The sequence below is a fragment of the Loxodonta africana genome, chromosome 3 (assembly GCF_030014295.1).
Source record: "Loxodonta africana isolate mLoxAfr1 chromosome 3, mLoxAfr1.hap2, whole genome shotgun sequence".
NCBI lineage: Eukaryota > Metazoa > Chordata > Mammalia > Proboscidea > Elephantidae > Loxodonta > Loxodonta africana.
The window spans coordinates 165,882,184-165,909,713 of NC_087344.1; the positions used below are offsets into that span (position 1 = coordinate 165,882,184).

General features: G+C 39.3%; 1 long non-coding RNA gene across 1 annotated transcript; it reads right to left on the reverse strand.

Annotated features, from left to right (window-relative positions):
- Positions 1-259: 259 nt before the first annotated feature.
- On the reverse strand, positions 260-25,198 carry LOC135230779 (uncharacterized). The gene is made up of 3 exons (XR_010321503.1): positions 24,189-25,198; positions 21,983-22,126; positions 260-2,602 (listed from the first exon to the last, which is right to left on the reverse strand). It is a non-coding gene; the product is annotated as an uncharacterized LOC135230779 (long non-coding RNA).
- Positions 25,199-27,530: the final 2,332 nt, after the last annotated feature.

Sequence of the window (27,530 nt, forward strand, 5' to 3'; positions counted from 1 at the left end):
TGCAGTGGCTGCAACTGTGGGCTCAAACATAGCAACAATTGTGAGGATGGCGCAGGACAGAGCAGTGTTTCGTTCTGTTGTACTAGGGTCACTATGAGTCGGAACTGACTTGACGGCGTGTAACAACAACAATTGCTATTAAACCATTATAATTTTCAAACTCTTATAATGAAAATTAATCATACTGTGATGCAAGAATATACTCTTGCTTTTTGTCTGTAGGGTTGCTGTGAGTCAGAACCGACTGGATGGCAATGGGTTTTGTTTTTTTTTTTGACTAAAAGTCAAGAAGTTATACCTTTTATCAAGGATGACCCAGTATGATCCATGTCAATAAGGAAAACTATTCAGTAGATGATGGTTGAGCAATGAATAGGCATACAATAAATATTTAATTTAGTGAATGAAAGATTCTTCCCTCAAAAGCACACTTAAATGTCAGGTAACCATTTCTGGGAATTTATGGCTGGTTTGGGAATACCCATTAAAACCAGAAGTATATACAGGAAACAGTGTTCTGTATGCATTGTGATAGATTATATTCACACATTGACATCTGGAGCTAGGTTTGGCATTTTTTATTTTTGTTTTTATAAGTATCCTGTATATTACATAGTTGGTAAACTTCTGAAGAGTACATGAATCTAATTTTTATATACCCATTTATTCATTCAACATACATTACTGAATATCTCCTATATGTCACATACTGTGGCAGGGATTTAGCCATTCATTCAACATGTATTCATTTAGAGTCTCCTGTGTGCCAGACATCATTTACATTCTGGATATAGCAGTGAACAAGACTGTCATATTGCCTTATGCTATTATTAAATACTGTCAGCATTTCCAAATAATTTTCTGTAGTTGGGGGAAGAAGCACCCAACCTTAATTTTTTTTTTTCTTAAAAGAACACAAATTTATTACTTTACAGTTTTGTAGATCAGAAGTCCAGTATGGGTCTCACTGGGCTAAAATATATGTGTCAGCAGGGTTGTTTCATTGTGGAGGTTCTAAGGCAGAATCTGTTGCCTTGCCTCTTTTAGCTTTTAGAGCTGCCCACATTCCTTGGTCAGTGAGTCCTTTCCTTCATCTTCAAAGCCAGCAGGCAGGTCAAGTCCTTTTCACATCACATCTCTCTGACCCTTCTTCTATAGAAAGTGACAACTCTCTCTCTAACCATAGCTGGGAATGGTTCTCCAATTTTAAGGACCCATGTGATTAGATAGGACCAACCCAGATACTCCAGAATAATTTCCCCAACTCATGACCCTTAACTTTAATCACCTCGGCTAAGTCCCTCTTGCCATGTAAGGAAGCATGTTCACTGACCCCAGGGATTAGGACATGGACATTTTGTTGGGCCACTATTCTGCCTACCACAAGCCACAAACTTTTTTTTTTTTCTATATTCATTTGAAAAATATTCACTGTTGTATTCTGGGATAACTTTTAAAGCATACTTCATTATTTTGTCTTCTAGCAAAACTGAATTTGGAAAATTCCATGAATGAATTTTCAAATAGCTTAAAAGTTAAATACAACATTTAAGGAGAGAGATTTTTTTTTTCCTTTGACTATAGATCGATGCCTATACGTGTTTATATAAAATGTATGTGTGTGTGTAATTTAAGGGGATACCAAACCAAATCAAACCCTCTGCCGTCGAGTCGATTCTGACTCATAGCGACCCTACAGGACAGAGTAGAACTGCCCTGTAGAGTTTCTAAGGAGCACCTTGTGGATTTGAACTGCCAACCTCTTGGTTAGCAGCTGTAGCACTTAACCACTACGCCACCAGGGTTTCCATTTAAGGGGATAGATAAGATTTATTCTTATTTCTAAAAGTTTAAATATGTTTGTTATGTCTTCTAAGCATTTCTTCTTCATAGAAAGTCTAAAAATCTCTTCTTACACAAGTAAACAGAGCTGGAGAAGGGGTGGAACCAAATAAAGCATAGACCGTAAGTCACCTCTGCTGGTCAGACCAGGCCACTTGGAATTTCTCAGGCAGATGATGATGCATCATGTCCCTTGTGTGAGTGTACATTGCCATTTGGAGACACAGGAATTTCCTCACTTCTCAGATAGTGCGTCTTCAGAATTTGTTGCTCTGAGTGATTCCAGGCTTACTATACTTCAGTTGTGGGGGTTGGCAAGTCCAAAATCCATAGGTCAGGTGACAGGCTGAAAATTCCAGCAGTCATGTGTCACATATTGGTAGTTCAGGTGGTAGGAGAGCCCCAATCTTTAATTTGTTTTGTTTTCTTTTTGTCTCTTCACAGACCCTTGGTCAAGTGGTTCTTGTTGTCCTATTTTGTGATGTTTTAAAATGGTATATAACTGTGCAGAGTTCATATTTTAAAGGATCAACCGATTTGAAAGTTACTTGTAATGACAAGATCAACTATAGGCATGACATTCTGTAGCACTAGAGAATGGTTTTCACAGTACTCATTTTGAGATTTTCTTCTTTTCTCTCTTTCTTTCTCTCCATGACACTCATCTTGGTAGAACTTCTATTCACTTCAAAAAGAGTTCTCCACTTAGGTTACCATAGTGGGGTGCAGAACGAGAAATGAAACAAGCTCTTGGAAATACCTGAAGAAAATGAATACACACATTTCTGTAACAGTCAGGGGGCACTCAGAAACTTTCATGAAGGATGAAGATAAAATTTCCTGTTAGAAAAGCCAACTCTTAGTATGGACTAAATTTGGAGGTCATTTTTAATGGGGAAAAAATAGTCTACAATTTCAGTGTGTTCTAGAACTTTTCCTAACTTATAAATGAAAAGCATTCAATATGTGGTTAATGCGTTTAGGCAATTAAATTGCTTGAATATTTCAAGGTGATAGTTTTTGTTTTTATTTCAAAGTTTTAAAAAGTTAATGAATGGAACATTTTCTATTGACATAAAGTCTGTAATTAAAAAGAAAACCCAAATATACAGTAAACCACTGTGTTTCCTGTTCAACAGATTTCTGAAGAGCCCCACGCAAGGAACAGTAGAGCTGCGCTGACCAGTAAGACGCTTGTTTTAATTGCCTAGATCAAGATGCAGGGACAGTGACGTTACTGATGGGTGGGGAACTGTCTCTGCCTGCCCGTATTTTTGTCTCAGTTGATGTTGATGTCTCTAACACATGCTGTCTATAAAGGAAACAGCTTTGAAGCTGGAGGAGTCTCTTCAAATTGTGTGCAACATGAAAGATATTGATCAAGAAATAAAGAATATTAAAAAAAAAATTTTTAAGGTATCATTTCAACCTTCTGACATTTTGATGAAATCTTACATCCAAAAACTAGAATCAGTGCTGCTGATAAAGAAAGGCTAAGTGTTTGTTTCTAACAAGCCAACTATTACCGTTTTCTTTTTTCAGTTAGTTTCTGGACTGTGTTTAATCATGAGATGTATTAATGTTATATTCTATATTCTGGGTTATGTGGAACTTTATTTGTGAAGATGTGTTTTGTACCAAAGGCTTTCATACATAGATCAGGCCATTTACATATAAATAAGTGAAATCTACACTGTGCCAAGACGAAGGGTATAAAAGACAGACTTGCCTAAAAGAAATGTGCCTTGCTTGATTTTTTTTTTTAATTCAAAATGGTAAGTTTGCAAATTAGGCTTGTAGGTGGGTTTTAGATGAGCTGAGCTTTACATAAATAGATTGGTACTCGTTCGTTATATGCTTAAGTTATTTATCTTAACTAAAATTTTAGCATTTAGTTAGACCTTTCAACCATTCATATATAATATACTCATTCAGTTTAATTTTCATAGGATGTTTGGTGTGGCTTTACAAAACACGTTCTTAAAGACATATACTGTATTTCATCTAATGTTTATAACATTTCCTTGAAAATTCTATTTGTAAAAGGTTTCTTGTATCATCTTCTATTTTTATATTCTGTTAGAAATAGATATCTCTTTCAATAAATAAAATTTTAGTTGGAGAAGAGGTTTAGAAGGTCATAAAAGGTGGTTTCCCATTTGGGGGCATTTCACTTCTGTGCCATTATTAATGTGTTTACTGTGACATTTCAGCAGAATGGTAGCTATTTGTATATTATTTAAGAAACCTTATAGAAAGTCAAACTGTGAACACTTAGTATAAAAAAAGACTTTTTTCATTTCTGTATTTTATTTGCAAATGCACAAATACCTGAACAAATGCATAAATTACTTATATCCTGTTATTCAAATGCACAACAATGCTAAGTTGTAATACAAGCACTTAAAGAATTGCAACTAGTAGGAAAATATTTTGGCAGCAAAGCCAAGATTATAATGCTCTGATGCCCTGTGGAAGGAAATACCTGTGATGAATTTCATTGTTAAATATATATACGTGTGTGTACATATGTATATGTATATATAATATATATGTGTGTATATATACGTACATATGTGTGTATAGACATATGTATGTGTGTGTATATATACATATATATCTTGTTAATTTTAGTAAAAACCAAGTCAATGTTTTTCATGGACTCTGGGGAAAAAATGTCTACTATCATAAGTGGAATCATCAGACCTGGGCAACTGAAAAAAACAACCAGTAACTGAAACCATCTTATACCCCCAGAGGCAAAACACATGGATAGGAGCTATCCAGGTTAGTTTTTTTGCACAATCTGCTGGTAATTTCTCTGTGGTCAGAGCATTGAGACCAGGTCCCTGTAAGAAAAAATGAAGTAAAGGGGTGACAGTTACCTCAGATTTGAATTATGTGAACCTCCAATCTAGATGATTTCTGAATAAAGTGACAAATATACCCCGTACCTTGGTTTTGTTCTGTGTTAACCCATGTAGTAGAGGCACTAGCCCAGAGAATAGCTAATCCATTTCAGCCAACTTTATACCGTATACTGTAACGATCACAACTGGCCAGCAGTAAAGTGACTCACATCAGCTACTGGAATGATTGAAACAAACTGAACAGCTGTGCCACAGGAGATCTTAGACATTCAGATATTTTAGTAAGGATCGGAATGTGTTGTAAAAATAGACCAAAAAAAAAAGAAAAAACTACCTTCATAAAACACTGATGATACAACTTTAAACATTTTAGTATGCTTAATCTCATATCTGCATTATTATCACAGGCAGTAGTTTCAAATAAAGACAAAACCTGGACTTCTGGGATAAACGAAAGCACAGAATAGTACCAAATGAGTAAATGGTCATATCAAAGATGGTTCACAGAATGGGTAGTAAAGAGTCTAAATATCAGGACACCAGAATTTTTACCCACTTTCTACTCGTGGGACCCTAGAGAAGTCACTTGCCATTGCTAGGCTTCGGTTTCCTTAATTGCAAAATGGGTATGCAGAACCCTGTCCAATCTAGAATCTTCATTATACACATTTGAAAGATGCTTTGAGAATACTTAAGTACTCAGATGTTCTTATGCATTTCAGAAGGAAAGAATAAATTGAACTAAGGTTTAAGGCCTGAATGTGTCATAAATGTATCCTTCTTTAAATTGATTGTGAGAAGAGGAAATAGAATTTTTTCTTCTCTAAGAATTGTCACTGGTCTATAATGGGATCATGAGAAAGTAGAAAAATCACTCTGCACAAATGGAAGCAAATGAATGAAATAGCTGAAAGGCGGATGCTAGTTAATTCACCTAGAGGTTAAGCTACGTGAAATGCTAAGACGGTATGAGAACTTTATTGCACACTTAGCATATATGCCTGGGGTAGGGGCGGGGGAATGAGAAAAGGTTGGAGGAGTAGGAGTGTTTACCTTACTGTCTCTTGATCCTTTTTACCCAAGGAGCAGTTCATTAGAGCTTTACGCAGATGTCTGTGCTTTATTGCTGGCCCTGCCAGTAACTCTCCTGTGCCCTTGGAAAGTCCCTTTAACCTCTCTGAGCCCCAATTTCTTTACCAGCAAAGTGAAGACTTGCAGTTTAGTAATTTGTAAAGTTCTTTCCATCTCTGAAAATAATATATCTTCTGATTGTTACAATGTACATGTTGCTCCCCTCCAGTCACTAAGATGTCGCATGTCTCTAGTGAATGAACAGATTTCTAAGATTTATGAAGAGATTAGTTACTGGCAATTTTGAAATTCAAGTATTGATATTTCTAATATTGCTAAGTGCCTTTGGCACAATATAAGAGCAAGATATTTTTAAAAAATGTAATTGCTTTTCATTTTGACCATGGTTCAGTTATATTATGGTTTATCGTTTCATCTTTGAGTGTGGAGTTACTTATCTAAAAAAGAAAAAAGTCTGTTCAAATTAATCTATTTAAATTTGTGTAGTTTATTAAACAGCAGGTCAGAATCAAATATACTTTTCATGAACTATAGCCAGTTGGTAAGGTGCATTTTATCACATTAGAAAGTTAATGCCATTTGATCCCAGAAGCAATGATGATAATTTAAAATAATATTCACAAAATGTTGTGAATTTTTGTGAATACAGAGGAGACCTGATATGAGCCATATTGTAGTAAATTTTGCTCAGGAGTGAGAAACAAAATTCAGGGACAGCCCAAACTCTTGTGTTTGGCTTTAGTGGACAGTTGAAAAGAGAAGGGATATAGCTTTTGTTATACCTACAAAGTAAATAAGAGGTGACTATACCCATTGAAAAACAAGTATTTTCTGGTTGCCTATTTTTGGTAGATAGAGTTTAGGCAAGAAGGATGCCGAAATTTGGGCGCTAGAGAAATTGTCAAAATGATAGCAGTCCACTTGAATAATACAGAAATATTTTGTCATACTGAGATTATTTGTCCAGAGGTTTGTCTTATATCACCTCCATTCAAAAAGGGGGGGCAGTTTTTAAAGGCCTCTATCATAACAGGAAATGTGTATTTTGACTAGCAAAGCATATCATTAAAACCTTTAGTGTGGTAATTTTGTTTTTGTGAATATGAATTTTCACTTTTGGTGTAATTTAGTCTTTTATGTGTTACTGTTAGTGATCTTTGTGAGAAGTGATTTCATCTATTTTTTTCAAAGTTGGTAAAATTTGCTAAATGGTGATTCTAGCGTCTTGTGTTAGTGCTGTATCTTACAATAATTTGTGAACTGACCGTACTAAAACAAACCATAGTAGTATCTCTTCTGGTAAATTGTTTCCATAGTGTGGTCTCTTAATGCTGGATTTGGGGGTGGGGGGAGGTTAAGTATTTAGTCTACTTAAATCTAACTGTCAAAGTGTTTTTCCTAAATGCCATAATATGACTATAAACCAAATAAGAATATCCTCGTTAAAAACTTTAAGTGCACTGTATAGACCATTTTTGGAACTACCACATAAAATGGTGTCTTTTGTGTTTCAAAGCTCCTACACATATATACAAGGGAAAGCAAACTAATAGTGTAAGTAGTATTTCTGTATTACATGCTAAATGTTATAATAAGAATCTGTTTTTGAAATCTTACACAGATAGATGGTAATTACACAGAGGTCAGAAGAACAAAAATAGAGCCTCCATTTTTTCCATAGAGATGTCTAACATGTTTATTACCTCATATTTGACAAAGATGTTTCACATGTTTAGTCTTTAAAACATAAACATCCATACAAAGTACTAATACTCTCTGAAGTTTAGAGATTAAGGAACCAAGATTTCGAAATATCAAGTGACTTGCTCAAGACAACATGGCCAGTAAATGGCTCTAAATCTCACGTTCTTTACACTGGTTACCCTCTGTCATGTTATTTTTATCTTCTCACTGTGATTATCTTTACATTTTTTAATGAAATTTAACTTGAAATGATACATTGGGAAATTTAAGTCTTTAGGTAAAAGATATTGTCGCTGTTACTGCCTTCCTCACTGATCCTTCTAGCGTCCATTATAAACGACTCGTTTCTGAACAGTTGCAAGAAGCAATAATCAGCCCAAGAAACTGCAACCTGTCTGACTCAGAGAAAAAATAGGGTCACACCCACCACACTAATCATTTTCAGCCTATTATTTTTCATCACATGTGGTCTGTCATTTGGGGAGGGCAGAAAGGAAGAGTGGGGAGAAAAACTGTCTTTTTTTATTTATTTTAAGAAAACTCAGTATTTTCTTAACTATTAAAAAAAAAAAGAGGAGCCCTGGTGACACAGGGTGAAGCACTCGGCTGTTGGAACTCACCAGCCACTTTGCAGGAGAAAGATGTGGCAGCCTATTTCTGTAAAGATTACAGCCTTGGAAACCCACCCTATGGGGCAGTTCTACTCTGTCCTATAGCGTTCCTATGAGTCGAAATCTAGTCGACGGGTTTGGTTTTTGTTTTGGGGAGTTTTCGTTTGTTTTTTAAAAAAATAATTGGTTATCCACCGTATCAGTATTATTAACATTTCACCACAATTCAAATTTATGGTAAAGTTTACCCACGTATTTTAAAACCCATTTAAAGGTTTTCCCAGAAAAAAATTAAAATGTAATGACTGCTCAGTTTGAATATGGAGAACATTCATTGTTAACCCATGACACGATACTACCTTTTTATTCTTTTCTTAAACCACAGATAGACACTGTTACTGCTTTCCCTTGCAAGTCAACAGTCTGTGATACATTCTGTACTTTTAGAGACTAGCAATGCAGTGTTACTGTGAATATTTAAATGGAACATATGCTATATTATATCAGAATTTAAAATTGTCTAACCTTATATTTAGTTTCTCCTCATCAAAAAGTAAAGCAAGTATTATTTTGTATGGAACGGAATAATAATCGTTCTTAAACAATGATAATAACCAATCATAGAATGCTGAACTAATGTGTAAAATCAACCATATATTTTATATTTTTTCTATATTTGTCTTCTTTTGACATTTAATTATGTTATTTGTCACATATTAATGTAAGCTCTTATATCATGTTCTCTAATGTTGTTTTCATAATAATTTCGGGCCTTCTGTTAAGTAAATATCAGTAAATACCTGTGAGTTTTGATTGTGATATATTTTTTCAAGTTTTCACTGGATTTAAAGTGTTCTCATTGCAAATGTTATATGCAGCATTCAATAAAATAAAATACCTCCCCAGAAAACCTTGTTGGTCATATTAATAATTAGTTTCAAATGATTTCTTTCTTTGTCCCTTTCTTTAAGAGGAAACATGAAAAACTGGACTGTTGTCAATAGCTCAAGCATCCTCTACCACTGGATCAGGCCTGCAGACTGTTGTGTGTCCTCCCACATGTCTGTAGTGAAGACTCAGTGCATTATACCTAGCTAGCATTCAGAATGCCAATATTCCCTAGATTTCTTCCATTCGTCCCTGCCTTATACTGTTGGGGTCCCAGAAAAGTCTCAAGGAAGGAAAAATTTATTTGTAATACGTCTGTGCCTTCGTACTTTGTTTCACTTACATAAGAGTAAATAATGGCAAATCAAATATACATGATTCAAAATTATGTACCGGGCATCTATTGTGTGTGCTGCCCCATTCAAGGCACTGTGAGGGAATATGAAGGTGAATTGGAAGGTGACCTTACTCTCAAAACCAAAAAACCCATTGCTATTGAGTCAATTCCAACTCATAGTGACTGTACAGGACAGAGTAGAACTGTCTCATAGGGTTTCCAAGGGGTGGCTGGTGGATCCGAGCTGCCAACCTTTTGGTTAGCAGCTGTAGCTCTTAACCACTGTGCCACCAGAGCTCCACCTTGCTCTCAGGTTTAGGAAAACACACATACTTACACACACATAATCTAAGCTTGTAGGTTAAGATTCTCATCATTTAGACCCAGAATAGTCAGGTGTTAAATTATCATTTTGCTTTCAATATGTATTCTAGACACATGTGCATAAGTTTTCCACCATGACAAACTGTTACTTCTCCTCATTAGCCTTTACAAAACCCATTGTTCTTATTTAGTACTTAGCAATGTTGATCCTAATTTTTTTTTCCCTTTTCCTAATAGCAGCTAGTTATTCAAATGTGTCTGTAGTTTTGGAAAGTCAGCAAATGCTGCATCACCAAAACAGAGGCCCTCTCACTTGTTTCCATCTGGAATTTTGTCTTAAAAAAAAAAAGTGCAGATTTAGAGACTGTCTTACACACATGGTAATTAGGTATTAGAGAAAAGAACAAAACATTTTTCGGAGCCTCTGGTTGATATAAGAAATAACTGTTTTTAAGATTTCTAGTCAAGCCATTTTGGTGGTGGACTTCCTAGACCATAATTTGTGTTTTGTTTTAAGGGACCAACTGTAAGTCCTTTGCTCGCATTTATAGGGTGAATTAAAAGACTGGTTGTTTCCAAGGGATTACAGATATCCTCTTTGAATCATGACTTTATCCAATAGAATTCTCGCTTTTCTGTTGGACCTCAACAAACACAATTTAGAACATAATGATTGCTGAGTACACCCTGCTCACCTCCCCCGTGGGTTTGGGGATGAGTCAGTCCTCAGCTCACTTTTCTGTACTTTCTTTTACATTAAAACTTTTGTTAATATCATGCTTTTCTCTCTCAGGCCTATTATTTATAGGTTCCAAAAATCACAGCCCAAACTGGTTACCTTATTTTGGTAAAGAAAAAAAAAATCCTCTTTGTTCTCTCCAAATGATACCTGATAGCTTGAGTCATGGGAGAGGCGACTATAGTTTGGAAATAGAAAAAGCCAAAGGAAGAATTAAAACCTCTGATGACAACACTGTCCTTTTACGATAAAGGCCAGTGAAGCCATTGTTTTGAAAATGAAGCCACAAGAGGAGGAACAAGAGAAATAACCCAGAAATTTGACTTCAAAAGACACACTTGACAAGGAAATGATTGTGTGTGTCATAGTCCCTCACCCATACCTGGTCCAAATGCTTTCTGATGAAGAAGACAAATTGATTCATTGGCACAATCTCCTTAACCTGTACAATGTCACTGAGAAGTAGACGCCAGGTGTGACTAGTTTCGTGTATACCCGTTACGTGAGCCGTAAAAACAGACAGCTATTTCCACATGACCAGAATCTAAAAGTAGTCAGAGTCTGCCTAGTGGAACTTAGTCAGAGGGCCTGATAGGGATCCTGAGGCAGGGCTAAAAGGCAATAAATATACCTATGTCTTCATTATTTACTTACCTCTGTAGGGAAGCTGAGGAACTCTGCAGAGGAAAATACCTGTGTTATCTTTTAACTTGTGGAGATGGAGATGGATAGAATGAGGAGACAGAGGGATAGAATTAGACAGAGGGAAGGGGCATTCATAAATGTGGGTGCAAATTTTTGAGGCAGAGATAATTTTTTGCCTTTAGTTTCTGGAGGGAATTTATAAAATTGTTTGAACTTATGTCTCAGACTTGAGTAATATATTTGGATTTTAATATGCTTCTCTCCCCAGGCAATTTCTATGCCAGTGGGAGCACTCTGCCCTGTCAGTCAGACCAAACTCTCAGTACACATAGTAGCCAAGAAGGAACCTGGAGAGCAGTCCTCCACGGAAATGCCACGCATATGTGTATAGCTAGACAGGATTAGACAGCTCCTCAGGATACACCCCAGAGGCAACCCACATTCTCAGAATGCCTGGAGTATACATTAATGGGGCCTTACCTCTGTTCTGTGCTTTACAGCAATCTGTATTTCTTTTTGGTGGGGAAGGTAAAGTCACCCACTTTTTAAAAATGAAGAAAGCGGATGTACAGTTATCCAATTTGTCTAAGGTCATGTGGTAGCAAATTCCAGACTAGAATCCATGGTCTTTTGTCTTCTAATTCAGAAGTCTGACACCCACATTCCCCTATCTCCCATCTCAAATTTCAGCTTCCTAAGAAGTGATGCCACTTAAGGAGTTATCAGGATCTTGAAGCAGAGCAAAAGAAAGACCTTTCCCTTGTATTTGTCCTACACTGCTTCCAAGATGGCATCCGTAGTCCCACCTCAGAATGCCTTCATGACTTGATCCATTTGGCCTAAAGTGAGACCCCAAGAGAAAGGAAAACTCAAGCTCTGAGAACTTTGGCTCATCTACTGCTCCAGCTGTCTATTCCTTTATTCATTCAAAAATATTTATCGAGTACCTCTTATATGCCTTTTCTTCCCTCTCACTTCAGTGGAAAGGCGTCCTGATGTCTGGAGCTGTGGAGTCGATCCTGTTCAACCTTCCCCAGAACTTGCCTTCATATAAATATTACCTGCTTTGGACATATACTCAATATCTGCCCACCCAGAATTTCTGATCAGTATATACTTTGTGTTTCCTCAGCCATATAACCACCTTTAATTCTATTTGCCCCCTTTCATTCAAAGATAAACTTTTTAAAAGAAACCATCTCTATTTCCCTGCCCCTCATTAACTTGGCATTCTATGATACTGTCATCCCACTATAATCTGACTTCTATCTCTATCTCTTCACTGAAAATTTCATCACTACTAGTTTCTTTGTCATACTTCAGTTCTCACCTTATCCATTCTCTGTAGGATTTGACACTGTTGGCCCCTCCCTCCTTCTTGGCTTTTGTGACATGATTTTTCTTCTTACCTCTCCTTCCATTCCTTCTCAGTCACATTTACTGGCTTGTCTTCCTCTAGTCAGTTCTTATATACTGCTTCTTCCCAAAGTTCTGCTCGCACCTCTTACCATTTCTCAGCATCTACATTCTCCCTGAGTAATCTTATCTAGTAAATTCGATTTAACTACTTCCCCAGATCTTTATCCCCAGCCCAGATCTACATCCTGAGTGCTACTCTTACTGTACTGCAGATATCAGTTGTTTTCTTGGTCGATCATTTTCTCCCTGATCATGCTCCCTTCTTAGCCTGACAACCCCAAAGACCACATAAGCCCATTCCCTGGCCCTGAGGGGTCACAAAACTTGAGCTGGACCAATTAGATTCTCTCTCCCTGGAATTTGAAATTGAGACTTGGAAACTGAGAGGTAGAATTAATTAGGCAAAGATCATTTAGGTCATATGGCGTTGGGCCAAAATCAGCATCATGACAACCCTAAATCCATATAATGAAGTAGTAACTAAGCCTAGTAGAAAAGCAAAGAGAAGAATGAAATAGATGTGAAGCAGAACAAGCATACTGCCTCAGTGAAAGATGGAAAGTAGCTACAAACAACTTTGCAGTACCTGGGAGGCCCAGCTCTACTCCATGCCCTTGAGTTCTATGAGACTTTCCTATAGCCTTCTAAAACACCGTGATTGTGTTAGCCAGCTCTAGGTGGTTTTCTGATCCACACAGACAAATTTTCTTTTGTATACAAATCTCCTTGCTATTAATCTCTTCTTGGACAAACTTACCTCAAACTCAGCATGTCCAACACAGAGAAATACATTTCCTGTACTCAACATCCCACCCTACCCCAACTGTATTTCTTATCTTGGGCAATGGAACCACCTTTTCTAATGTTACTGTTTAGAAATCTGGGGATCATCTAATCTCAGATTTCTCCTTCTCTCTCACCCTTCACAGCCAATAAACTCTTGATCCAACTTCTCCAACCCCTCTATCTCTGAATTATTTCTGTATTTTGTAATGTCTTGCCTGTATTACTACAAATTTTTCACACTACTGCCAAAGTGATCTCTCTAAACCACAAATACACTAACTCTCCTGGCTAAAACACTTCAATGTCTCCTCAAAACTTGTAGGATAAAGCTCAAGCTTTTTAGCATGACATCCACAGCCCTTCATGATCCAGTTCTGGCCTACCTTTCTAACCTCATCCTTTGTCACACTCCAACATTTACTCTCTGCTGTAGCCATTTAGAATTATTGTGAATCCCTTGTACACAGTGAAGGACCTCTGGTGGCACAGTGGTTAAGCGCTCAGCTTCTAACCAAAAAGTTTGCAGTTCAAACTCGCCAACTGCTCCTTAGGAGAAAGGTATGGCAACCTGCTTCTGTAAAGATTACAGCCTAGGAAACCTCATGGGAGTAATTCTACTCTGTCATTATCAGAATTGACTAGATGGCAATGGATTTGGTTTATGGTTTTGGATGTAGTATGTGCTTTCCGCTCTATACCCTCACATTTGCTGTTCCCTCTGCCCAGAGTTCTCTCCACACCTTTTTCTTCCCCACTCCACCCATCCACACTGTTGTCTTAGCTGGGTGAGAGCTGATTATCTTTCAGGATTACTTCAGCTGACTTCTTTTCTAGGAAACCTTTAGTTAAGCGTCCTTCTGATGCACTGCAATAGCCTCCTGAGAAAATCTGTCAAAGAAATAGCACAAAATATAATTGACTACAGAGCCCTGATGGCGCAATGGTTAAGTGCTCAGCTGCTAACCGTAAAGGTCAGTGGCTCCCTGGGATAAAAGACCTGGTAATCTGCTCCTGTAAAGATATAGAACATAGAAAACCCTATGTAGCAGTTCTACTCTGCCATATAGGGTCACTGTGAGTCAGGATCGACTCAACAGCATAAGACGAGAACGCTTTTGTCTCCTTACAAGATTGTGAGCAGGTTGAGAGCTAAGTCCATGTGTCCTAGTTAGCTCTATATTCAGCATACCTGGCATATAGTGGGTACTCAATGAGCATATGTTGAATAAATAAGACACTGAGAAGACATAGCTTCTGCCCTCAAAGGCCCCATCGAAGTAGTGAAAAACTGAGAAAGCCTATAATTATGGCATAGTGGCAAAGTCCTATACCAGGTCTTCTCGGAACTGTGAGAATGAAGGAAGGGGCAGTTAGCTCAGCCAAGGGCTGTCAGGAAATAAGGGAGGAATTTAGGCTGATGGTTGGGCAGAAAAGACTGAGTGAGGCAAATGAGGATAAGCAAGGGTTTTTAGTTCCTGGCAGCCCGTGCCAGTCTACTTAATTTCACAGGTTGCAAAAGCAGCTGCTCACTGCTACACCACTGTTTAGAGACTTTCACCACTAGATTCATAAAACAAATGCACTCTGAGGAAAGTAGGTAATTAGCAATGGAAAATCTTATAAGACATTTCAAACTATCTCAGTGTTTAAAAATCTTTTGGATTCAATAAAACCCCAAAAATGTCTGTCTCTTGGAACTCTTCCCTCTTAATTTTGAAGCACATGAGTCGTGTTGACAGAATTAATCTGTATTTGAAGTCAATCACACTTACCTCACCCAGTTTCTGTTTTAGGAGAGCTGTTTATTATTCCAGGAACCTTTAGGCTCCTTTTTGTAAGCTTCTTGACTTAGAAACAGGAAATCAGATTTTATCTCAAGTGTTATTTTAACTTTAGAATTTAAACATTTCCAGTAGTTTCTAGACTTCATCAGAGGGATACTTCAATATCCAATCCTTTGAAGTATTCCACTTGGACAAGAACTCTTGTGTTGAAACTGCACAGGATTTACTCATTGATATCACTATAAACCCCCAGTCAGAATGACTCCTAGTTCAAAAATATATGCACATTCTTTCATTCCGGTGGCATATACTAGAAATTAGCCTACATGAGGTCGTAGGCAGAGTCCCTGGGTGGTGCAAATGGTTAACACACTTGGCTGCTAGCTGAAAGGTTGATGGTTCAAGTCCACCCAGAGGTGCCTTGAAAGAAAGGTCTGGCAATCTACTTTCAAAAAATCAGCCATCGAAAACCCTGTGGAGCACAATTCTACTTTGACACACATAGGGTTGCTATGAGTCAGAACCAACTCCATGGCAACTGGTTTGGTTTTGGTTTAAGATCATGAGCACCAAACTTTAGGTCATTATAATCATCAAAACCACCGACTAACTTAGAGTGAACTTTTCATTATTGATAATGATACACAGTCTCCTTAACAAAAATGAAAATATGGCTTTTTCTACCTGCAATAATGGAGAAAGAATACAGGTTAGAGGAAATTAAAACACTAACTCTAAAGGTTGCAAATGGGTCTTAAACCAGGTTATTCATCTCAACTCCTTCAGGCCTATTAAAAAGGAATGTAGGGTGCCAAAGAGTGAGATATAATTAATGTAACTTGATGTTGGTGATTTATTCAGTGACAAATTATAAGGCTGCTACCGTAACAGGCCCCCCCAAGCTTAGCAGGAACAAAGCTCTTCTGTTATAAGGATGGGTCATGATAGCCATTCTCGGATAAGTCTCATTTCACCTTTTCCCATTGTTATCTGCTGACTGAGGAGCCTTTAATCTGGAATCTCATTGTGTGGCTTTCATTTGAATAGTCTTTCAACATCTCTAAGACCCGTTTTGCTGCAGAAAAACTGAAATTTTGAAATGCAGATTTTTTGCCCACCTCTTCCATACTCTCCCATCTCCCATCTGAGTTGCTGCTGGTGAATGGAATAGCTAAGCAAGAGCTAAAGGGTGCCACTAAAAGGCCAATTCCCTATCAGCTGGCATCAACAGACCTTGGTCTACGTGCCTCTTTGGGAGATGACACAGACTTTGGTTAACAGCCTAGTAGAAATGACACATTTTCTGCACTAGGGTAGATGCAACACTGCCTTGCAGTAAGGGAGTGGACGACATGGCTAGAAGTCTAAATCCAGCTGAGATGACCTTTCTGATGAAATGAGCATATGATCCTTAGATGTCCCACCAAGCTCTTGAATCATGGTGAATCTACAATTTAAAAAGGAAGTACACATTCACATTTCTTTAATTTCACATCTTCCTTACCCACTTGCCTGTTCCCCCAAAGAAAAGCTCACAACCACTGAGATTCCTAAATCACACTACTTGTACTTGTGAGTCACTGGCTGATTCATCTTATGAAGTAGCTAAACCTCTCATCTTATAACACGGGCCTTTAATTTCTCTACTGGTAATTCAGAAGTGAGCTTGCAGCTGTTACATGTTGCCAGTATTGTCAGTTGTTAGAAAAAAAAAAGTCAAGAATATTGTTTTCTCTTTACTTTTTTGACAAAGCTTAAACTGAAATAAGAGATTGCTGGAGATTTATAGTAGGAAAGCGATGCTTTTAAGCAGGAGTTGAAACTTTAGGTTAATGTTTGAATAATGATGTCTTCTTTTGGCTCAGTTTCCCTTAATTCTGGTCCAGCGATCATCTCTTCCAAACATTCTGAATAAATCAAACTATGCCAAAAAAAAAAAAAAAGGCCTTAACAATGTTCAGGAAAATGATGAACTTTATTGCTTGTGAAAATGCTTTGGGAATGAAACAAAGTGAGCGATCGTGCTTGACTTACAAGCAAGAGGAAAGCCCTTACAGTGCAGTCAGGAACCTCTGAGCTTTCTGGCAAAAAGTCAAACAATTATATATGAGCTTACCTTGTCAAAAAGGCCTCAGAAAGGTAAGAGTTTTCCAGCTTCCATTGGCCATTCGTAATCACGTTCCCTCACTATCAATAACATCTGAAGAGGAAGTTGGAGAAAGCCCTTCCCTCACCTCTGTTTAAAAATGTCTTTGGGGAGAGCTGACCTCAAAAACCTCATAAGCTTTCTCCTCCCTGGTCCCTGGACCAGCACCATCAGCATCACCTGAGAGCCTGTTAAAACCAGTTGCCATCGAGTTGATTCCAACTTATACCAACCCCACGTGTGTCAGAGTAGAACTGTGTTTTTAATAGCTGATTTAAAGAAGTAGATCACCAGACCCTTTTTGCAAAGCATGAGTGCGTGTTAACTGTTTGCCCCACCCTGGGACTCCAAGTGTTTGTTAGAAATAAGAATCTCAGACTCCACCCCAAACCTATTAAATTAGAATCTGAATTTTAATAAGCTTCCCAGGTGGTCTGTAGGCACATTACAGTTTAAGACACTCTACTATGAGATTGCTACTGTGTAACCTCACTCAGAGATTCTTCCACCTGTGAGCCATCGCAGTGGATAAACAATATCACAAGTTCAAATTAGGTTTAAGCTAAAGTAACCCACCTTGCTACTGTATAAGTTTGTTTTCACGAAGTCCCAAAACAACATGGCAAAGACCAAATATTTTTTATTCTTAAACACTAAGAATTGAAAAGCTGCTATATCTTTCTATTTAGGATTGGCTACTACTTCTCAATGTAGTCTATTTAATAAAAAATCGACCAATCCCACCAGGCCTATCCCCCAACAGCTATAAATCCTTGGCAAAGTCCCAGATTTGGACTAGTCTTCATGGATGTTGATAGACTGGTAAAATAATAGCTCTCATTTAACGCCCCCCCCCAAAAAAACTCACTGACATCGAGTCCATTCATAGCGACCCTGTAGGACAGAGTAGAACTGCCCCATTGGATTTCCAAGGCTGTAAATCTTTATGGAAGCAGACTGCCACATTTTTCTCCCACAGAGTGGCTGGTGATTTCAAACCACTGAACTTTCAGTTAGCAGCCAAGTGCTTTAACCCCTGTGCCACCAGGGATCCTTTCTCATTTGCCAGATGCCTCTAATCAATGGTAACAGACGCATGTTTTTTTGTACCAGGCACTGTTCTAAGTCTTATCTACATGAACTTTTTTTTTTTAATAATTTTTATTGAGCTTTAAGTGAACGTTTACAAATCAAGTCAGTCCGTCACATATAAGCTTATATACACTGTACTCCATGCTCCCACTTACTCTCCCCTAATGAGTCAACCCTTCCAGTCTCTCCTTTCGTGACAATTTTGCCAGTTTCTAACCCTCTCTACCCTCCTATCTCCCCTCCAGACAGGAGATGCCAACACAGTCTCAAGTGTCCACCTGATAGAAGTAGCTCACTCTTCATCAGCATCTCTCTCCTACCCATTGTCCAGTCCCTTCCATGTCTGATGAGTTGTCTTCGGGAATGGTTCCTGTCCTGGGCCAACAGAAGGTTTAGGGACCATGACCGCCAGGGTTCCTCTATCTCAGTCAGACCATTAAGTCTGGTCTTTTCATGAGAATTTGGGGTCTGCATCCCACTGATCTCCTGCTCCCTCAGGGGTTCTCTGTTGTGCTCCCTGTCAGGGCAGTCATCGGTTGTGGCCGGGCACCATCTAGTTCTTCTGGTCTCAGGATGATGTAGGTCTCTGGCTCATGTGGCCCTTTCTGTCTCTTGGGCTCATAGTTATCCTGTGACCTTGGTGTTCTTCATTCTCCTTTGATCCAGGTGGGTTGAGACCAACTGATGCATCTTAGATGGCCGCTTGTTAGCATTTAAGACCCCAGACGCCACATTTCAAAGTGGGATGCAGAATGTTTTCATAATAGAATTATTTTGCCAATTGACTTAGAAGTCCCCTTAAGCCATAGTCCCCAAACCCCCGCCCTTGCTCCGCTGACCTTTGAAGCATTCAGTTTATCCTGGAAACTTCTTTGCTTTTGGTCCAGTCCAGTTGAGCTGACCTTCCGTATATTGAGTATTGTCCTTCCAGTCACCTAAAGTAGTTCTTATCTACTAACTAATCAGTAAATAACCGTCTCCCACCCTCCCTCCCTCCCCCCCTCATAACCACAAAAGTATGTGTTCTTCTCAGTTTATACTACTTCTCAAGATCTTATAATAGCGGTCTTATACAATATTTGTCCTTCTGCCTCTGACTAATTTCACTCAGCATAATGCCTTCCAGGTTCCTCCATGTTATGAAATGTTTCAGAGATTCGTCACTGTTCTTTATCGATGTGTAGTATTCCATTGTGTGAATATACCACAATTTATTTAACCGTTCATCCGTTCATGGACACCTTGGTTGCTTCCAGCTTTTTGCTATTGTAAACAGAACTGCAATAAACATGGGTGTGCATATATCTGTTCGTGTGAAGGCTCTTATTTCTCTAGCGTATATTCTGAGGAGTGGGATGTCTGGGTTGTATGGTAGTTCTATTTCTAACTTTTTAAGAAAATGCCAGATAGATTTCCAAAGTGGTTGTACCATTTTACATTCCCACCAGCAGTGTATAAGAGTTCCAATCTCTCCGCAGCCTTTCCAACATTTATTATTTTGTGTTTTTTGGATTAATGCCAGCCTTGTTGGAGTGAAATGTAATCTCACCGTAGTTTTAATTTGCATTTCTCTAATGTATCTGTTAGCTGCCTGAATATCTTCTTTACTGAAGTGCGTGTTCATATCCTTTGCCCACTTCTTGATTGGGTTGTTTGTCTTTTTGTGGTTGAGTTTTGACAGAATCATATAGATTTTAGAGATAGGCGCTGGTCGGAAATGTCATAGCTGAAAATTCTTTCCCAGTCTGTAGGTGGTCTTTTTACTCTTTTGGTGAAGTCTTTAGATGAGCATAGGTGTCTGATTTTTAGGAGCTCCCAGTTATCTGGTTTCTCTTCGTCATTTTTGGTAATGTTTTGTATTACATGAACTTATTTAACCTCAGAACAACCCTGAAAGATAGGTTCTATTCTTATCATACCCATTTTAGAGAAGAAGAAACTGAAGCATGGAGGGGTTAAGTAACTTGTCTCAAGTCATAAAACCAGACAGTGGCAGAGATGAGATTTGAAGCCTATTCCAGAGCCCAGACGCTTAGTTATGAGGCCACACCACTCCCCAAAACGCCTGGGGCTCAGTGTCTCCACTTCTCACAACAGCCCTCCGAGGCAGGTACAGTGTACAGAGGAGAAAACAGGGCTCATAGAGAGTCCATGATGAAGCCTCTGTGTATTCTCTTCTTCCTTCTATCCACTCTTCAATCTTGCAAATCTCCCACCAAGGCTATGACATCTCAGCTTAGCACAATTAGAGCCAAGAATTTCTGTTCCCTCTGACAGAGCAATAAAGGTAAGAACACCTCATTTCAAAGCACAACCCCCGCCCCCGCCAGCAAATTCAACATATGCATGGTATATTCTATAGGGCTGGGTTTTCAGCCCGTCAACTTTGATTCTTCCTATATGTCAGTTAAGCCCTGGTCTTAAAGAACACATGTCTCCTAAAATGCTTTCTCTGGAGGGCTTCCTTACTTCATCACTAGAAAGCCATGTTTTAGTCATTGGTATTCCTGTCACACAGGAAACCTCCCTTGCAGAGCTGCGGTGGAGGGGAACTCAGCTTTGCGTGCTATAAATAGTGATTTTATTAAAATGTAGAAAAATTGTTGAGAAACGGAAAAGAGGTGGGGGTAGGGGGTTGCCATGGCAACTCAACCATTCCTCGATTTTCAGAGTGGGGAAGACTAAGGGATAGTAAATAAAGAGAAGGAAGTAGAGGAAGTCTCGATGGCACGTGACCACAAGTGGAATGAGACAGCTTGGAGAGATGAGTTTCAAAATGAGTGAGGAGCAGGGAGGCAGAGGGTGGGCCTCACAGGGGTACATTCTTCCTCTCAGAGCAAGACTCCTAGCAGAGGTAGACCTTTGTCATCAGCTTACTGCCTGGCTCAGCCACAAAGGCCACCAAACAGCATGGCTCTCGACAAATGATTTTTGTATAAATGGATATCCCTTGCAAGAAAGCAAGAGTTCTCCAGGTATCCTCCTGGGAACTATTCCCCCAGCTTTCTGTATATATTTTTAGATACTGGTTCTGGGATCACTGTTCTTCGCCCCCACCCCTCACTCCAGGATTACTGATTGACTCCAGGCAGATCAAGAAAGATTAGAACCAACCAGAACTTCACCCACTCACCAGCCTCAGCAGTCTGGGACTACTGCTACCTTACAGTCCATGACACCTGGTGTGCAACTCTCGGTGCAGATTGAGGGTAAAGTCATTAAACCTCCTGCATGCAAGAATTTGCCATGTCTCCTGAAGGATGAAATTAATACTGATCCTTTACATAATTTTCAGTCTGTGTCTATTGCACATTGTGACAGCTTTAGGTTTTGGGGATCCCTCTGTGTGTGTGTGTGTGTGCGTGTGCGTGTGTGTGTGTGAAGAGAGGCAGAAAGAGAGAGAGAGACATGTCTATGTAACACACATACAAGCAACTCTACATCATAACTACTAATGGAGGTGAACAATGCTGGAGATAAACAATGGATCACCCAAAAGTCATTTTAAGGGCAATGTAATACACTAAATATATTGGATTGTGGTGGAGGCTAGTAGCAGATGTTTGGGATAATTTTTAAATGAGGCTCCATTCCCCCTGCCCATCCCCACACATACTCTGAAGGGGACAGGAAGGGAAGGCAGTTGGGGGTAGGGGGAAGCAGGCTGGGATTAAAAACTGGCCCCAGATAACCCACAGATTACCTTGCCAGAGTAGCAGGCCATGGTGGATACAGCTGGGGACCATATTCGCTCTTGCTGCCTCCCCAGTGCACAGACCTAAGGGTGGGCCTCACCAGAGAACACACTGCCATACGGGGCAGAGCAAGCAGATGAGGGCTCAGGAGGCTGGAAAATAAATGAAGGACAAGAGGACAAGTTCTGGGTGAGATAAATGCACACTCCCTCTCCACTCCCCAGGATGCTCTTCTGAAGAGCACTCACTTAAGCTGGAGAAGCAAATCTAGAGTTCACGAAAGGGAGCAAATCACCAATTTATATAGTTTGTTACCCAAAATGTGATACAGATTATGATGTAGACATGTTCAAAAAGAATTTAGATAAATTCATATATGGCAAATCCAAAATATGTTATTAAGGGAAATGAGGATGAAAACATAACTTTATTTAGCACTTCACAGGCTATCAAGTATTTGCATATTATCTCATTTGATTTCTATAGTAATTCAAAAAGTAGACATTATGTCATCATCACAAATAAGAAAAGTGAGACTCAGAAAAGTTAGACCATGAATTTGAACCATGCACCAAATTTTTGATATTCCCAGTATTTCTCAGGCTTCCTGAGGTGGGGAAGAAGGGTAAGCTAGTCATTGATTAGGGCAATGGAGCTAAGAGCCAAAGTGAGAGAAATCTGTGGTTCTGGGCTGTGTGTTTTTAGCTCTGTTTGAGGGGCTGATAAAGAGCACCATATTCACAACTAAAAATTGCACAGGTGGCCAGGGGTAGATTATCCAATAGGGAAGGTAAGCCTGATGCTTACCTTGCTTACCAGATCATCTGTAGTGAGCAATTTCACTTTTTTTTTTTTTACCTCATCAAAGATTCTACTTTCATCTGGCATCTCTCTTTCTCCCAGCCCCACAGCAGCTTCCTACAAAATCAAAACCTCTTTTTAAATTTACAATTCCTGAGAGTGGTGGATGACCCAATAAGCAAGATAAGCATGGGCTTACTTGTGTTTACTTAGTAATCGGTAGTGAACAATTTCAAATGGGTTTCACCCATCAAAGATGAGCAATTGTTCAGTACAGGTGATCTGGCAAGGTAAGCACTGTGCTTACCTTGCCTATTGGATAATCCACCCATGTGCAGACATGACTTGGAGGGCTCCCTGTACTTAAGTCAACTAGGCAACAGTGTTGTGGGAGCCATTTGTACCAGTCATAAAATGCTTTCCCCTAATTATATTGTCTTCTCTGCCTACACACACACACAGAAACTCACACATGTCATGTCGCTCCCCAGAACTCCCTTTTCTCTTTGGTTTGGTCACACACAATATTTCACTTCTACATCATTTACCTACCCCTGGCAAGTGTTTGAGCATCTGTCCAACTAAATTCCAGGGTGCTCTTCCAAGACTGTGTTAACAGCCAGCCAAGTAAAGCTTCTAGCAGTAATGGTTACCACTTACTGAGTACCTGCTCACTATGTGCAATGTACTGCATGATCTCATTCGGTCCTTAAAACAGCACTACTACCTTGGAAAGTGCAACCGTCCCCATTACACAGATGAGAGATCTGACACAGGGGCTCAGTAACTCACAGAAAGTCATATTGCTAGTAAATTGTGGGACTGGAAAAATGGCCTTGGCCTGCCCAACATTTTAAATATCTTTGATATTTTCTAATTTGTTTTCCCTAGGATAAATGTTTTACATTAAAGTATATTAGCTTATTCCCTATTGGGTTCATAATCAGGTAATTCTATGTTATAATAATCTTCTTTGTTTTCTCAGTCATCTATTTAAATACGCCCTTTCGCACTCGCCATTTCTGCCACTGACATCAATTTCTCAGTATTCTGGTTTCCGGAAACCCCCAGCCTCTTTCTCTAATTCTCTTTTCCAATCTTAATTTCATCCATTAGGAAGATAGAAAGGACAGAATGAGCTCAGTAGCTCATCTTTTCCCTCAGTTCTCCAAAGCCTCTTACTTTTTTTCCATACTCCTCTTTATAAGCACCTCTTTCTTGTGCTGTCATACTCTCCACTCTCCTTCCTTTCCCTTCTTGAAAGTTTGCTATTCATACAAGGTTTTTTTTTTTTTTTTTTCCAATAACCAACAACTACTTAGACACTGTCAATGCGACACCACCCCGGAGCTCTATGCAGGCGGCTTTCAGAGACTACCAGCAGCCTTCAAGTAGCCTTTTCTCAGGTCTTACCCTCTTGACAGCTCCATTTTTGTTGTTTTCTTTTGGCTTCCGTGGCACTGAACTGCCTGTCCCCCTTCCTCAGTAGTATTCATTCCTCTTTGGTCTTCTTCATGGTTCCTCTTTACCTGCATTGCCCCTCGTTGCTCCTCTCCAAGGTTCATCCCTCAGCCCTCTTTTCTTCTACAATCTCTTCCTGGACCATTGCAACTGTTCCCATGGTTTTACACTCTTTGTGGATAATTTCCCAATCCATATCTCTATCTTTTGCTTCTCTTTTTAGCTTCTCCTTTTCTAACAACCTGCCAGTCATTGCCACTGGGATGACTCATTGACGCCTTTGATCCTAACTGTCTAAGCAAAGCATTTTCTTTTGCCCACAGAGCCAACCCCTCTTTTTGACTTCTGTGTTTCTAGCAGATACCACATGCCTTTACTCATCCAGACAGAAAAATATGTTGCCGTCTTCAATTCCTCCATCTCCTTCATCTACCATATTCTTCTATTTTTAAAAAGAAAAAGATCTCTGTCACTGTTGTTGTTGTTAGGTGCCGAAACACTGCCTGGTCCTGCACCATCATCACAATTGTTGCTATGTTTGAGCCCATTGTTGCAGCCACTGTGTCAATCCATCTTGTTGAGGGTCTTCCACCTTTATACTGACCCTCTACCAAGCTTGATGTCCTTCTCCAGGGACTAGTCCCTCCTGATAACATGTCCAAAGTACATGAGGTAAAGTCTCGCCATCTTAGCTTCTAAGGAGCATTCTAGCTGTACTTCTGCCAAGACAGATTTATTTGTTCTTCTGGCAGTTCATGGTATATTCAATAACCCTCACCCTCACCATGATTCAAAGGCATCGCTTAATTCTTCTGTCTTCCTTATTCATAGTCCAGCTTTCACATGCATATGAGGGGATCGAAAATATCATGGCTCGGGGCAGGCCCAACTTAGTCTTCAAAATGACATCTTTGGTTTTTTTCCCCCTCCATTGGAAGTAGTTTCTTTTTTAAATTCTTTTTGCTCATTTCTCTTCATTAAAAAAGACAGACACATAGTATAAAATTAAAGCTACAGAGCAAATATGGAAGCCCTGGTGGTGTAGTGGCTAAGAGCTCAGCTGCTAACCAAAAGTCGGCAGTTCAAATCCACAAGCCACTCCTTAGAAACCCTATGGGGCAGTTCTACTCTGTTCTATAGGGTTGCCATGAGTTGGAACCAACTCAATGGCACCTAACAACAACAACAGAGCAAATATAGAAGTGGAAAGGGCCATAGATAATTTGATCATCTAAAGACATTGCTGTTAAAATGGTAACATTCCATTTCCATTTTTACAAATTAAAAAAAAATTGTGCTTTATGTGAAGGTTAGCTTCTCATTAAACAATTAATACACATTGCTTGGTGACACTGTTTGCAAACCCCTCGATGTGTCAAACTCTTCCCTTCTTGATCTTGGGTTCTCCTTTTCCATTTGTCTAGCTTTCCTGTCCCCTCCTACCTTCTCATCCTTGCCCCTGGCTGATGTGCCCATTTAGTCTCAGATACATGGTTGAGCTACATGTATTATTGTTTGTTTTATAGGTCTGTACAATCTTTGGCTGAAGGGTGAACCAAGGAGTGACTTAAGTACTGAGTTAAAAGGGTGCCTGGGGGCCGTACTCTCAGGGTTTCTACAGTCTCTGTCAGACCAGTAAGCCTAGTCTTTTTTTTATGAGTTTGAATTCTGTTCTACATTCTTCCCCAGGTCTGCCTGGGACCCTGTATTGTGATTCCTGTCAGAGCAGTCAGTGATGGTAGCTAGGCACCAAATAGCTTTGCTGGGCTTGGTCTGGTGAAGGCTGTGGTAGTTGTGGCCCATTAGTCCTTTGGGCTAATCTTTCCCTTGTGTCTTTAGTTTTCTTCATTCTCCCTTGCTCCCGACGGGGCGGGACTAGTAGATATATCTTAGATTTACTCACAAGCTTTTAAGACCCCAGACGCTACTCACCAAAGTAGGATGTAGAACATTTTCTTTATAAACTATGTTATGCCAATAGAGCTAGATGTTCCCCAAGACCATGGTCCCCAGCCCTCAGCCCAGAACTCAGTCTCTCAGGGAGTTTGGATGAAGCTTCTATGGCTTTGTCTTGGTCAAGTTGTGCTGGCTTCCCCAGTATTGTGTACTGTCATACCCATCACCAAAATTACCACTTATTTATTGTCTAGTTAGTATTTTTCTATCCCCAGACATCTTTGCTTTTTAACACTTTAAAGAGGTCTTTTGGAGCAGATTTGTCCAATGCAATATCTTGTTTGATTTCTTGACTGCTGCTTCCATGGGCATTAATTGTGGATCCAAGTAAAATGAAATCCTTGACAACTTCAATCTTTTCTCTGTTTATCATTATGTTGCTCATTGGTCCACTTGTGAAGATTTTTGTTTTCTTTATGTTGAGATGTAACCCATACTGAAGGCTGTAGTCTTTGCTCTCCATTAGTAAGTGCTTCAGGTCCTCTTCACAAGCATTGTTGTGTCATCTGCATACTGCACGTTGTTATTGAGTCTCCCTCCAATCCTGATGCAGTGTTCTCATACTGCCCGGCTTCTTGTATTATTTGCTCAGCATACAGATTGAATAAGTATGGTAAGAGGATATAATCCTGACACAAACCTTTCCTGATTTTAAACCACGCAGTATCTCCTTCTTGTGTTCAACAACTGCCTCTTGGTCTACTTAGGGTTTTGCATGAGCACAATTAAGTGTTCTCATTCTTCGTGATGTTATCCATAATTTGTTATGATCCACTCAGTCAAATGCCTTTGCATAGTCAATAAAACACAGGTAAACATCTTTCTGGTATTCTCTGCTTTCAGCCAAGATCCATCTGACATCAGCAATGATACCCCTCATTCCACATCCTCTTGTGGCTCTGACTTGAATTTCTGACATTTCCTTGTGGATGTACCACTGCAATCGTTTTTTTAAATTATCTCCATCAAAATTTTACTTGCATGTGATATTAATGATATTGTTTGATAATTTTCACATTCTGTTGGATCACCTTTCTTTGTAATGGGCACAAATACATACATGGATCTCAAAAAACCTTCAGTGGTTATTGCCTGTTGAAAACAGTGCCAGCTCTCACCCTGACTTTGCTTTTTGGACTCTCCACTAGTGGTTCAGACCAACCCTTCTTGCTCTTAACCTGTGCAACAGCCAAAATTAGACTCTTGGCTCTTCTCAAATATATACCAAGCTCTCCTGCCTCGCTCCTCTCATTCATGCTGTTCCTGATAACTGAAGCACTTTCTCCTCCAGCCACACGAGGTCTTTCCTGACCCCCCCACCCCCAATTAGATGAGACT